General features: G+C 40.5%; 1 protein-coding gene across 2 annotated transcripts in view; it reads left to right on the plus strand.

Moving 5' to 3' along the window:
* Vps45 (vacuolar protein sorting 45 homolog) overlaps positions 1 to 12055 on the plus strand; it is a 60976-nt gene that overhangs the window by 42733 nt on the left and 6188 nt on the right. The gene's annotated exons all lie outside the window — the stretch shown is intronic.

Consider the following 12055-nt stretch of genomic DNA (forward strand, 5'->3'; position numbering starts at 1 on the left):
AGTTTGTTTGATGAACATAGCTGCACCATTGTTTGGGGCATATATATTTATGATTGTTATGTCTTGTTGGTGTATGGTTCCCTTGAGAAGTATGTAGTGTCCCTCTTCATCCCTTTTGATTAACTTTGGCTTGAAATCTATTTTATTTGATATGAGTATGGACACTCCTGCTTGTTTCCAAAGTCCATATGAGTGATATGATTTTTCCCAACCTTTCACCTTCAGTCTATGTATGTCTTTTCCTATCAAATGCGTCTCCTGAAGGCAGCATATTGTTGGGTCTTGTTTTGTGATCCATTCTACTATCCTGTGTCTCTTAATTGGTGAGTTTAAGCCATTAACATTTAGGGTTATTATTGAGATATGGGTTGTTCTTCCAGCCATATTTGTTTATTTATGTTACTAAACATGGTTTGTTTTCCTCTTTGATTATTTCCCCCCCCCTTTACTGTACTACCTCCCGCTGTTGGTTTTCATTGATATTTTCCATTTCCTCTTCCTGTAATATTTTGCCGAGGATGTTTTGAAGAGATGGTTTTCTAGCTGCAAATTCTTTTAACTTTTGTTTATCATGGAATGTTTTAATTTCATCTTCCATCCTGAAGCTTAATTTCGCGGGATACACAATTCTTGGTTGGAACCCATTTTCTTTCAGTGTTTGAAATATGTTATTCCAGGATCTTCTAGCTTTCAGAGTCTGTGTTGAAAGATCAGCTGTTATCCTGATTGGTTTACCCCTAAATGTAATCTGCTTCCTTTCTCTTGTAGCTTTTAAAATTCTCTCCTTATTCTGTATGTTGGGCATCTTCATTATAATGTGTCTAGGTGTGGATCTCTTATGATTTTGCACATTCGGCGTCCTGTAGGCTTCTAGGATTTGGGATTCTGTCTCATTCTTCAAGTCTGGGAAGTTTTCTCGTATTATTTCGTTGAATAGATTGCTCATTCCTTTGGTTTGGACCTCAATACCTTCCTGTATCCCAATGACTCTTAAGTTTGGTCTCTTTATGTTATCCCATATTTCTTGAATGTTCTGCTCATGGTTTCTTAACAGCTTTGCTGAGCTGTCTATGTTCTTCTCCAGTTGAAATACTTTGTCTTCATTGTCTGATGTTCTATCTTCTAAGTGTTCTACTCTGCTGGTAGTATTCTCAATTGAGTTTTTAAGTTGGTTTATTGTTTCCTGCATTTCCAGGATTTCTGTTTGTTTGTTTTTTATAACCTCTATCTCCCTGTATAATTGATCTTTTGCTTCTTGGATTTGTTTATGTAATTCATTGTCGAAGTGGTCGAAGTGGTCTTTCATTGTCTGATTTTGCTGTCTAATGTCTTCCTTGAGACTCCAGATCATCTGAAGCATGTATATCCTGAATTCTTTATCTGACATTCCATCTGCTGCAGATATTACCTCTTCTAAAGTTGAGTTGACCTGCATTGCTTGTGGTCCTTTCTTTCCTTGTCTTTTCATACTGATCGCGTTTCTTTCTGCTTGGTGAAACTGTTGTGTTATTGATTTTTCCCCCTATATATTTATATTGCTCTTGTATAGTTGCAAAGTCTCCCTCGCAGGCTTTGGCGGTGGTTTTGCCCCTCCTCCAATTGAGGCAATGTGCCTACCACGCCGGAAGGCCGCTGTGCCTGTACTTTCGATGGGCCTGTTCTTTCGGTGGTCACAGGTCCGCCTACCTTGTAGGCGTGAGCAGCGGCTTTGCCCCTCCGCTGGCCGCTAGGCCTGTTCTGTCTGTCGGTTGCAGGTCTGTCTGCCTAAAAGGCGCTGGTGGCGGCTCTGCCCCTCCCCCAACCGGGGCGATGTGTCTGGCGGGCCACTGGGCCTGTTTTGTTGGTGGTCACGGTTCCGCCTACCTTGCACGCGCGTGGAGCAGCTGTGTCCCTCCGAGAGTTTCTGGGCCTGACCTGCCGGTGGGTGGCAAATGCACCTACCTTGCAGGTGCGGCGGTGGCTCTGCCGCTCCTCGGTTGCTGGGCCTGATCTGCTGGTGAGTCCTTAATACTGTCTTTTTTTGTGTTTTCAACTCCTTCATCATCTTTCAAAGCCCATAATTTTTCTTTAGAAATTACAGGAGTACCTACAGAAGTTAAGTACCTCTATAATCTAAAGTACTTGGAGGTGTGATACTAGTATTGTATCTGCTAACATTAGCTCACAACGAGTCATTTCCACATGTTCTATTAGTTTGAACCATAAGTCATTTTAAGCAGAGTTTTATTTATGGGACCCAAGAGGCCTAAGTTGAAGATATATTTCTCCTGCATAGTTTTCCATTCACTTTGGCTAGGTATATCAAGAACATTATCAGTCTGGAATCATTTTTATGTTTATTTCTATATAGTACTTGATGTTTCCTGCACTGTTCAAAACAGTGCCAATTTAGGTTCAAACTTCCTTATTATCTCTCTGTACAGATAGATTTTTTGTAAATCTGCTTTTTTAGTATGGTCCTCTACGTTATATGGGAGTCTTGATTCTAATTCCTCTTCGTATTGAAGGGTATGCCTTGTTTCCTGACCCCATGTGGCTTTTAAAACACAATGCCCTTGTTTAATAACACTAGCACACGTCTATCAGGTAGCCATAGCATTGGCTCATACTTACCAACTAGGTTCTGACTCCGTTTTTGTGATGACTCTGGAGACTTCGTTTCTCCTTAAGAGGTTAGATATTCCAGAGACTAGTTATTTTAAAGGGAAAGGAAGGAAGGTGAATGTATTCGCCAACAGGTCCTGAGACCACCTGAACAATCACCTGTCCTGCAGTTTAGCACTTCTTAAGACATTTGGGGGTTTTTTTGTTGTTGCTGTTTTACATTTTTTTAAAGTTGTAGATGGACTTACTACCTTTATTTATTTATGTTTTTGTGGTGCTGAAAATTGAACCCAAGCGCTCCACCATTGAGCCACAACCCCAGCCCCTTCTTAAGACTAGATGACCCCAAATCAGCAATCCTCTTACTCCCAGATTTAGGTCAGTAATAATGACTGCACGTTATAGGTTCGCTATATTCAATTAAAATTGAATTAGATTCAATTAGGCCCTCATTAGCTTTAAATCTGCAAAATAATTAATAATCCTCTCTTCAATTATTTTCCCTTTAACTAGCAAAGTTGTATAGTGCCTATAGACATTCCCCTACCACCACCAAGTAAATAATTCCTTCTGATTCTAAAAAATAAATAAAACTGTTTTTGTTTGTTTTCAAGACTGAGCATTGACTCCAGGAGTGCTCTGTCACTAAGCTACACCCCCAAAGTTTTTTCCTTCTTTCTCTTTTTCCTCTTCCTTTTTTTTTTTGTTATTGTTAGTTGCCCAGGCTAGCCTCCAACTTGTAATCCTCCTATCTCAGCCTCCCAAGACACTGGGATTCCACGCATGCACTGCAACACCTGACCTTTAGGATGTGAGGATGTGTCTTTAACCATTGTCATATAAATGATTCTCAAAAAACACTGTATATATTAGAAGTCCCTGACACCATCCCTGATTATTTCCTTATGATAAATCTGCAGTGAGGCAATCTCAAATATGGCTAGTAGAAATGTAAATTGGCATAACTTCTCTGGAGAACATTTGGCATTATGTATTCAGAGGGGTAGCATTACCTTTAAGGCTCTTGTTTTTGTTGGATTTTATTGGTTGTTGGATTTTGTTGGTTAGAAGTGTCTTTATCTTAACTGAGGAAGTGGTGATGTAGCTGGAATGTTAGTCAAATTCATCAAATGATACCTCTACCATGGGGCCAGCGCAATGGTTTCATTAATGAGGTTCTTGGCATAAAAGTTAGCTAGTGAGATCGAAATAAACACACAGACTCAGTTACCTTTTTCTATGACCAGGTCCGAGACGGCTCCCCTCTCTGGTTCCCTCCTCTAACCGCCCGGCAGGGCAGCAAGGATTACTCAGGGCTAGCAGGAGAGAGAGAGAGCGAGCACGCCAGGGAGTAGCCTTTTATTGGGGAGCAAGAAACTCAGGGGATAATTCCATCCAATGAAGGTTGAAGGGGGCGCCACACTCCAAGGTCAGGGTCAGTGATTGGGCCTCCAGGGTCAGTGGTCAGTTACACCCCCACACGGACAGGTTCTCTCAACAGGAGAGGGCCGGGAAAGCTCCGACACAGCCAGAGCGCCTCAGACCCTAACCGGGAGTCACCCAGTCACATGTGAGAATGGCTCCCGACAGATACCCCTTAAAGTCAGTGAATTTTATTGAATTTTATTGTCAATAAAAATATTAAAATGTAAAAAAGCAAAGCACCATAGTACCAAACTGATACTTTCTCCTTGACACAATCAGAAAGATGGAAAAACAATTTTTAAAAGAAATGGTTTTCTGCCAGGCACAGTGGCACATGCCTGTAATCCCAGCAGCTCGGGAGGCTGAGGCAAAAGCCTGGCGAGTTCAAAGCCAGCCTCAGCAAAAGCAAGATGTAAGCAACTCAGTGAGACCCTGTCTCTAAATAAAATACTAAATAGGGCTGGGGGTGTGGCCCAATGGTTGAGTGCCCCTGAATTAAATCCCTGGTACCCACCCACCCCCCCAAAAAAAGAAAGAAATGGTTTTCTTACTGCATGATTCAGTGTTATTTAATGCCATGTTCCAGAAACCCGATGTCAGCTGGTATTCTGAGGAACACACTTTGAGGAATACTGGTCTGTAGCAATCTAGACAGGTTGTGATGACAATGAGAACTAAAATGTACTGAGAACATATCATGTGCTAGTGTTCCTCTGTACTTTATACATATGCTGTCCAGTGATGTAGCCTCTTAGCAATATGGAGCTACTGAGAACATGAAATGTGGTTATTTTGTAAGTGCGCCACAAGTATAAAATATTTCTGTTTTCAAGACTTAGTACCAAAAAAAAATCCTTAATAATTCCAAGTCAATTACATGCTAAAATGATATTTTTGATATGAGGTATATAAAATATGCTATTAAAGTTAATTTTATTCAGCGGTTCAGGAGACTGAGTCAGGAGGATTGCGAGTTCAAAGCCAGCCAACTCAGTGACACCCTGTCTCTAACTAAATATGACCCAGTGGTCAAGTTCCCCTGAGTTCAATCCTCAGTACCTCCCCAAAAATTAATTTTACATGTTTCATTTTTCTTTTTAAATGTGGCTACCAGGCCTGGAATGGTGGCATACACCTGTAATCCCAGCAACTTGGGAGGTTGAGGCAGGAGGATTACAAGTTCCAAGACTGCATGGGCAACTATCTGAACAGCCAAGACCCTCTCAAAATAAAAAATAAAAATGGCTGGAGTTGTAATGTGGTGGTAGAGCGCCCCTGGGTTTGGTCCCCAGTGACACACACACACACACAGATGAAGAATGAGATTTAAGTGACCATGTTATTCTTTGAATAAAAGTGATTAACTTGATAACTAGTAACAGCTGGTATTTTAATGACTATCTGAAATGATGCCTAAGTCTTGATAATGATTTAACTGTGACAGTAAATCAGTGATATTAATCTTTTTTTGTAGAGAACACAATTAAGAGCTTAGAAAACAGTTGATTAAATTTGAAGCCGGAAAGGGGCCAATTCATGTTATCAAGAAGTACTTTATAGATTTCTGCCTAAACCAGTAACACTAGAAACTTGGACCTTCTCCTGTAACCACAAGTTGGTTGATCTCTGAATTATTTACAGAAAAATTAGGATACCATGACAGAATTTGCATTTCAAAGAGAAAAGAATCCAGAGAGCTCTCTTCTTCACTTATTGGCATTTCAAGTTCCTGTTTGAAACTGTTGAAACCATTACCTTCTTTGTAAAGATTTTCTTGGGAGTTTCTTTTCCTCCTGTGACCAAAGTATGAAACATTGCAGAAGTCATAATGGAGTGCACTGCCTGCACCGACAGGCGATTATTGAATACTGATTGCATGTCAGGTTCTGTTCAAGGTCAGAAAGATGAAGGCATGTTCTACACCTGCAACATCTTAATGTCTAATGGGAAAATAAACATAAATGTGATCTAATAAGATCCTTCTTTTAAAGTTGAGTTTAACTGAAGACTCAAATCTAGGTATGTTTCCTGATTCCAGTTTATTTATGTACATAACATTTTTAAATTAAAAATAGCTTTTCATTACAAAATCAATACATAATCCTTGTATGAAGAAAAATTAAATGTAGCTAAGCAAAAACCAAAAAAAGATAGTAGAGGGCCTGGGGTTGTGGCTCAGTGGTAGAGCGCTTGCCTAGCATGTGAGGCACTGGGTTCAATTCTCAACACTGCATATAAGTAAATGAATAAATAAAGGTCCATCAGCAACTAAAGACAGATTTTAAAAAATAAAATAAGAAGATAATAGGAGTTGGGAATTTAGCTCAGTGGGCAGAGTGCGTGCCACCCAGCAAGCACAAGGCTCTGAGTTCTGTCCTTGGCCCTGGGGAAAAAAAAAAAGAAGAAGATAATAAAAGTGTCCATATTGCCACCATCCCATCATGGGGAATGTTGTCAGCACCCTAATGCATACACTTTTAGACTTTTTAAATAAAAAGAAGTATACGAACATGTGTTTTAAATGAAAATACTCATCTATGTCATTTCTAATGACTGAGTCACATTCCATTGGATTAAGCCACAATTTGTCAGTCCTCAGTTTTTTGTTCATTCAACAAATACTTATTGTGCACCAAGTTCCAAGAGCTATCTTGAGACTGAACATATATTGAAGAACAACAACAACAAAAAATTTGATATTAAATTTTTGTAATTTTTCTATAATAAACATCACTTTATATACATCTTTATAGACATATCCAGTTGTTCACTCAAGATATGCTATATGCCAGACTACTTAATTCACTGTGTATATTATCTTATTTAATCTTCATGATTCAAGAAGTAAGATTATTCTCATCACAATTTTATTTATTTATTTATTTGTTTGTTTGTTTATTTTGGTACCAGGGATTGAACTCAAAGGCACCCAACCACTGAGCCACATCCCTAGCTCTATTTTGAATTTTATTTAGAGACCAGGGTCTCACAGAGATTCTTAGCACCTTGCTGTTGCTGAGGCTGGCTTTGAATTCTCGATCCTCCTATCTCAGCCTCCCAAGCCACTGGGATTACAGGTGTGTGCCACCGCTCCCAGCAGATGTAAGCATTTTTAAGATGCTAAATTACTAAATTTACAGCCAGGAAAGTCTTCTATACCTTTATAATCTAAATACCTAAAAGTGTATGTATATTTTCACATCATGCCTTGCTAGCACTGAGGTTAGCTGCTGATGATTCTTAAACTTAAATTTTTAAATCAGCCAACCTGGCTAAAAACCAGTTTACTTCAACCCAGATGCAAAGAAAAATGAACTAGATTAATACTGTAAAGCTTAAAGAATGAAACAAGAATCAGAGGGGTAGATGCTCTCTGGTTCTAAAGCAGTCTTCCAACTCATCACTCTCCGCTCCACCTCCAATGCCATACGATAAACACTTTTCTTTTGCTTGAGCTAATTTGGATGAGTTCCTGTTTCTTGCAACCAGAATGTGCCTTGTATTCTCTCTCATAAGTTTGTAAGAAATGCCTTTTTGTATAGTGTGTAAAATTCAATACAGCGTTTGCGTATTTCTTCCAGGATTTGTTGGGTAAAATAATAAAAAGTTAAAATGGAAGAAAAAGTCCAAACATGCTAGCTCTGTATAGTGGGTCACTTCATTCCTCTGCCAAAACTGTACTGCTTATTTTAAGAACCCTTACTTTAACATAATTCAGGGGCAGGGCAGGATTGTATTATTATTACAAGTAGAAATATACCAAGGCAATGATAAAACTTACTGTGGAGGTAGTCCAGAGGCCACATGACCTTCGTGTTCTGAGAGGAGAAAAACCTTGTAGTTCCATTTCCATTTGTGCTCACTTAAAATTTCCCCTTGGAAGCCCCCAGCATCAGTACCTCTATAATTAAAGACTTACAAAGAGTCTTCAGCCTCCACGGCTGCTACAGCTGGGTTATTTGGGGCTTTGTTTCCTATTTTTTTAATAGTAGGCATGATTCTTCTGCTGCCGTTGTGGTTGCTCTGACAGATCGACGTGGTCTTGAATGTCCCCGTGGTGGGAAAGCACATCTATAGCTCTTTTCTTTCTCAGATGGTGACCTCCTTTCAGACTTGCGTGAATGATATTATAGGCATTTCTGTCTCCAAGGAATCCATCTCTTACCCCGTGGGATCGGAGGGCAATTCCTTCCTTTCTCTTCACATGGTATTCTAAGGAATAAAACATGCACAATGCTGGATGCGTGTAGAATTCCATTGTTTTCTCTTTTGTCCTATGGAACTAAAAATAGGATCAGGGACTCCATTTTTCCTTTGTTTTATTTTACTTAGTTTGTTTTTCATAAGTCAGGTATCCTGTAAAAAGGTGGGACTTGGGAAGGAGTAGCTATATTTTTTAATAGGCAATTACATCTTTTGGAAGAAAGTATCTCAGGTGAAGTAACCTCAGTGGAACTGGTTATAATCAAGGAAATATTTTATACCTTAATTGTTTCCCAAGGTCCACTCTATAGAAAATTTGGAGAGATATTGATAGTTTTTCCATATTTTAAAAAAAGATTTTGTAGTCAACCGAGTTCAGAAAATGCTGTTTCCCTTTCTTGGAAAAATTGCAGATCATATTTGCATGTTAAAGATTCTGAGAAAATCTAGAGTAAAGAACCTCACTCTGAGGCTGGAATTGTGGCTCAGTGGCAGAGCGTTTGCTTAGCACCTGTGAGGCCCTAGGTTCAATCCTCAGCACCACATAAAAGGATAAGTAAATAAAATAAAGGCATTGTGTTCATTCTACAATTAAATATATGTATATATATATTTTTAAAAAGGAGAATCTCACAAATTAAATTTTTTTAAAAAATCAAAAAAAGAAAAAAAGAGAATCTCACTCTGGCTGGGCACATTTGGCACACGCCGTAATCCCAGCAACCTGAGAAGCTGAGGTAGGAGGATCACAAGTTTAAGGCCAGCCTCAGCAATTTAGCAGTGTCCTAAACAACTTAGTGAGACTCTGTCTCAAAATAAAAAATAAACAGTGTTGAGGATGTATGTGGATGTGGCTCAGTGGTAAAGCATTTCTGGGTTCAATCCCTAGTACCAAAGGAAAGAATCTTGCTTAGCACTCAGGTTTTGTGGTTTTTATTGTATTTTAATATAACATTTGATAATTGTAAAACAAGATATATAACACGTGAGTTAGAAGGCATAATTATATAATAAATGTCCTTGAACTGTTTGTTCACTTAACTCAAGAGAGAACTAGAAAATTGGCAGTAACAGATCTATCCATGTGTTCCTCTTCAGTTACATCTCTCATCTTCCCACAACAAGCAAGCACTCTCCTAAATTTTGTGTTTAATTCCCTTGCTTTGGTGGAGAAAGGTTGTATTTTTGTCACTTATCTATGTATTTCTAAATAACATGTTTATGTTTTTGAGCTTTATAAAAATGATATTATACTTTTTTCAGTAAATATTGTTTCTAAGAGTTGTCAGTATTATTGCATGTAACCTTGTTCATTCATTTTGCAGTGTTGTATAAGATTTTATTGTGTGGATATACCACAGTCAACTTCTTCGTTTTTTATTTTGTTTTTTACTATCTCTGTTGCTTCTCTCAGGAACAGAAGAAATATGAACAAAGAGTATTGACAGAATATTATTATATTACTTGAGAGCAGTGGGGAGACTATTTATGGAGTGGCTATAAGCTACTATTCAAGGATGAAGCTAAAATACAAAAATAAATAGGATGTGCCTATCTTTCATGAGCCAGTGGGGGGAATCAAACAAATCTAAAATTAGAATATTATCAGTCCTAGGGACACATAAAGGCACAAAATAAACATGACACATCTTTTGGAGTATCCATTTTCTTATATTTTGGAGGGATATGTGGGGGAGAATTAAATAATTTAACTGAAAGTGCCTTAAAATATGTTTATGCCAAAATTTAAAAGGTCAATTTATGAAAAATAGTAAAATCATACATTTTTAAAACACTAGTCAAACTCAAAGAAAGGTGTAAACTGGTCTGCCAATCCAGTCTACCCCTCTAAGACCAAAACATTTTTTTCCAAGACCAAAAAATTCTGCTATTAGGGGTTCTTAGGTCTGATAAAAATTTGAAAAATGTCAATGAATATAAATAAAGTGTGTCCCACCTAGAAATAACTAATTCTGACTGAGTACTCCGGAAGTGCTTCACATAAAGAGTGAGCAGGATCTCCGCAGGGCCTGAGCAGTCGGGGTGAGAAAGCATGACTAAGAGCAGGAGGGAGAGCAGGAGGAGAAAAGCAGACAGGAGTTCTCTATGGTGGAGCACATGTCCAGGGAGGAGCAGGGTGATCTGAGTGTGAGACTCCTGCTGTGCACACCTAGATGCTGAGTGCCAGCCTCCTCTTTTGCTCCCGCTACAACTGCTGTTGGGTATTCAAAAAAAGTTTGTATAGTAGGCGACATCTGTACCGCGAGGCCTTGACGCATTTAAAACTTGTATCTATTCATGTATTCATTCAGCAAACCGTGCAGTATTTACTTACACGAAGACGGTAATGCTGAGGGTGTACACCAGTTGTAAGAGAAACCATGACGAAAGAGCATCACAAGGGGCGCAGCTGGTAGGGGGCTCGCCCCGCATGCCAGGGACCTGGGTTCATCCCCAGCACCACAAGAAAAAATTTTAAAAAATGGAGGAGACCTCACAGCTCCACCACCACTGCTTCTTGCCGCCTTCCACCTTCCACGCTGGGTGGATGCTCTTGGCGAAAGCCAGCCCTTCTAAAATGTGGGCACCAGATCCCTCCTGCCCACCTCCTCCAGAGCACACTCCACACTTGCCCCCCTTTCTTTACGAATCACTTCCCCCACCACCCTATCAGGTCATTCAAGAAGCATAGAAACACGCTGCTGTCTCCTTAAAACCCTCTCTTTAGCCTCCTTTTTCTCTCAGGGCTTTCTTGGATGTCCTCTCCCTCACCTCCTCCCTTACCCTCCTCCCTCGCCTCCTCCCTTACCCTTCTCCCTCACCTCCTCCCTCACCCCCTCCCTTACCCTCCTCCCTCACCTCCTCCCTCACCTCCTCCCTTACCCTCCTCCCTCACCTCCTCCCTTACCTCCTCCCTTACCCTCCTCCCTTACCCTCCTCCCTCACCTCCTCCCTTACCCTCCTTCCTCACCTCCTCCCTTACCCTCCTCCCTCACCTCCTCCCTCACCCTCTCCCTTACCCTCCCCCCTTACCCTCCTCCCTTACCCTCCTCCCTCACCTCCTCCCTTACCCTCCTCCCTCACCTCCTCCCTCACCTCCTCCCTTACCCTCCTCCCTCACCTCCTCCCTTACCCTAACCCTTGGGCGGGGAATTGAGCCCAGGGCTTATGCTTGGTCAATACATGCTCTGCACATGAGCTGTGCCCCAGCCCCTCTGAGGCTTTTACAGCAAGATACTCCAAGATGTTGGCACTCCTCTCTTAATTCCTCCCCTCATCTAGTCTCTTCAACCCACGTTCTCCTAAACCACTCCACTTATTCCCCAGATTGCCCTTGTCATGGTCCCCAGGAACCTCCATATGGCTAAATCCAGAGTGAACGTACTCCTCATTGTCTTGTCCTATGGGTAGCATTTGACACATTTAGTCAGTTCTTTTTACTTTTTCCCTCCCCCGTGGTTCTGGGGATGGAACCCAGGGCCTTACACATGCTCCAGTGCTTACCACTGAGCCTCACACTCACCCTGAAACATTCTTCTTCACTCAGCTTCCAGGAAATGTGCTGTTCTGCCTTCCTACTTCAGTGGCCATTCCTTCTGTCTCTCGTGCTGGTTCTTCCCACTTGGGGGATTTCTGGGACACAGGCCTTAGACCGTCTCTTACCTCTACACCTGCTGCCTTGACAATCTTATCTGGTCTCCTGGCTTTAAAGTCTCTATCCACTTCTGACTCCCAAATTTATATTTTTAGTCCAAAGTTTCTTAACCTTAACTCTAATATTTTGAACCAGATAATTTTTGTTGTAGGGAAATGTCCTTTGCAT

This window comes from Callospermophilus lateralis, chromosome 7 (assembly GCF_048772815.1).
Source record: "Callospermophilus lateralis isolate mCalLat2 chromosome 7, mCalLat2.hap1, whole genome shotgun sequence".
Classification (NCBI taxonomy): Eukaryota; Metazoa; Chordata; class Mammalia; order Rodentia; family Sciuridae; genus Callospermophilus; species Callospermophilus lateralis.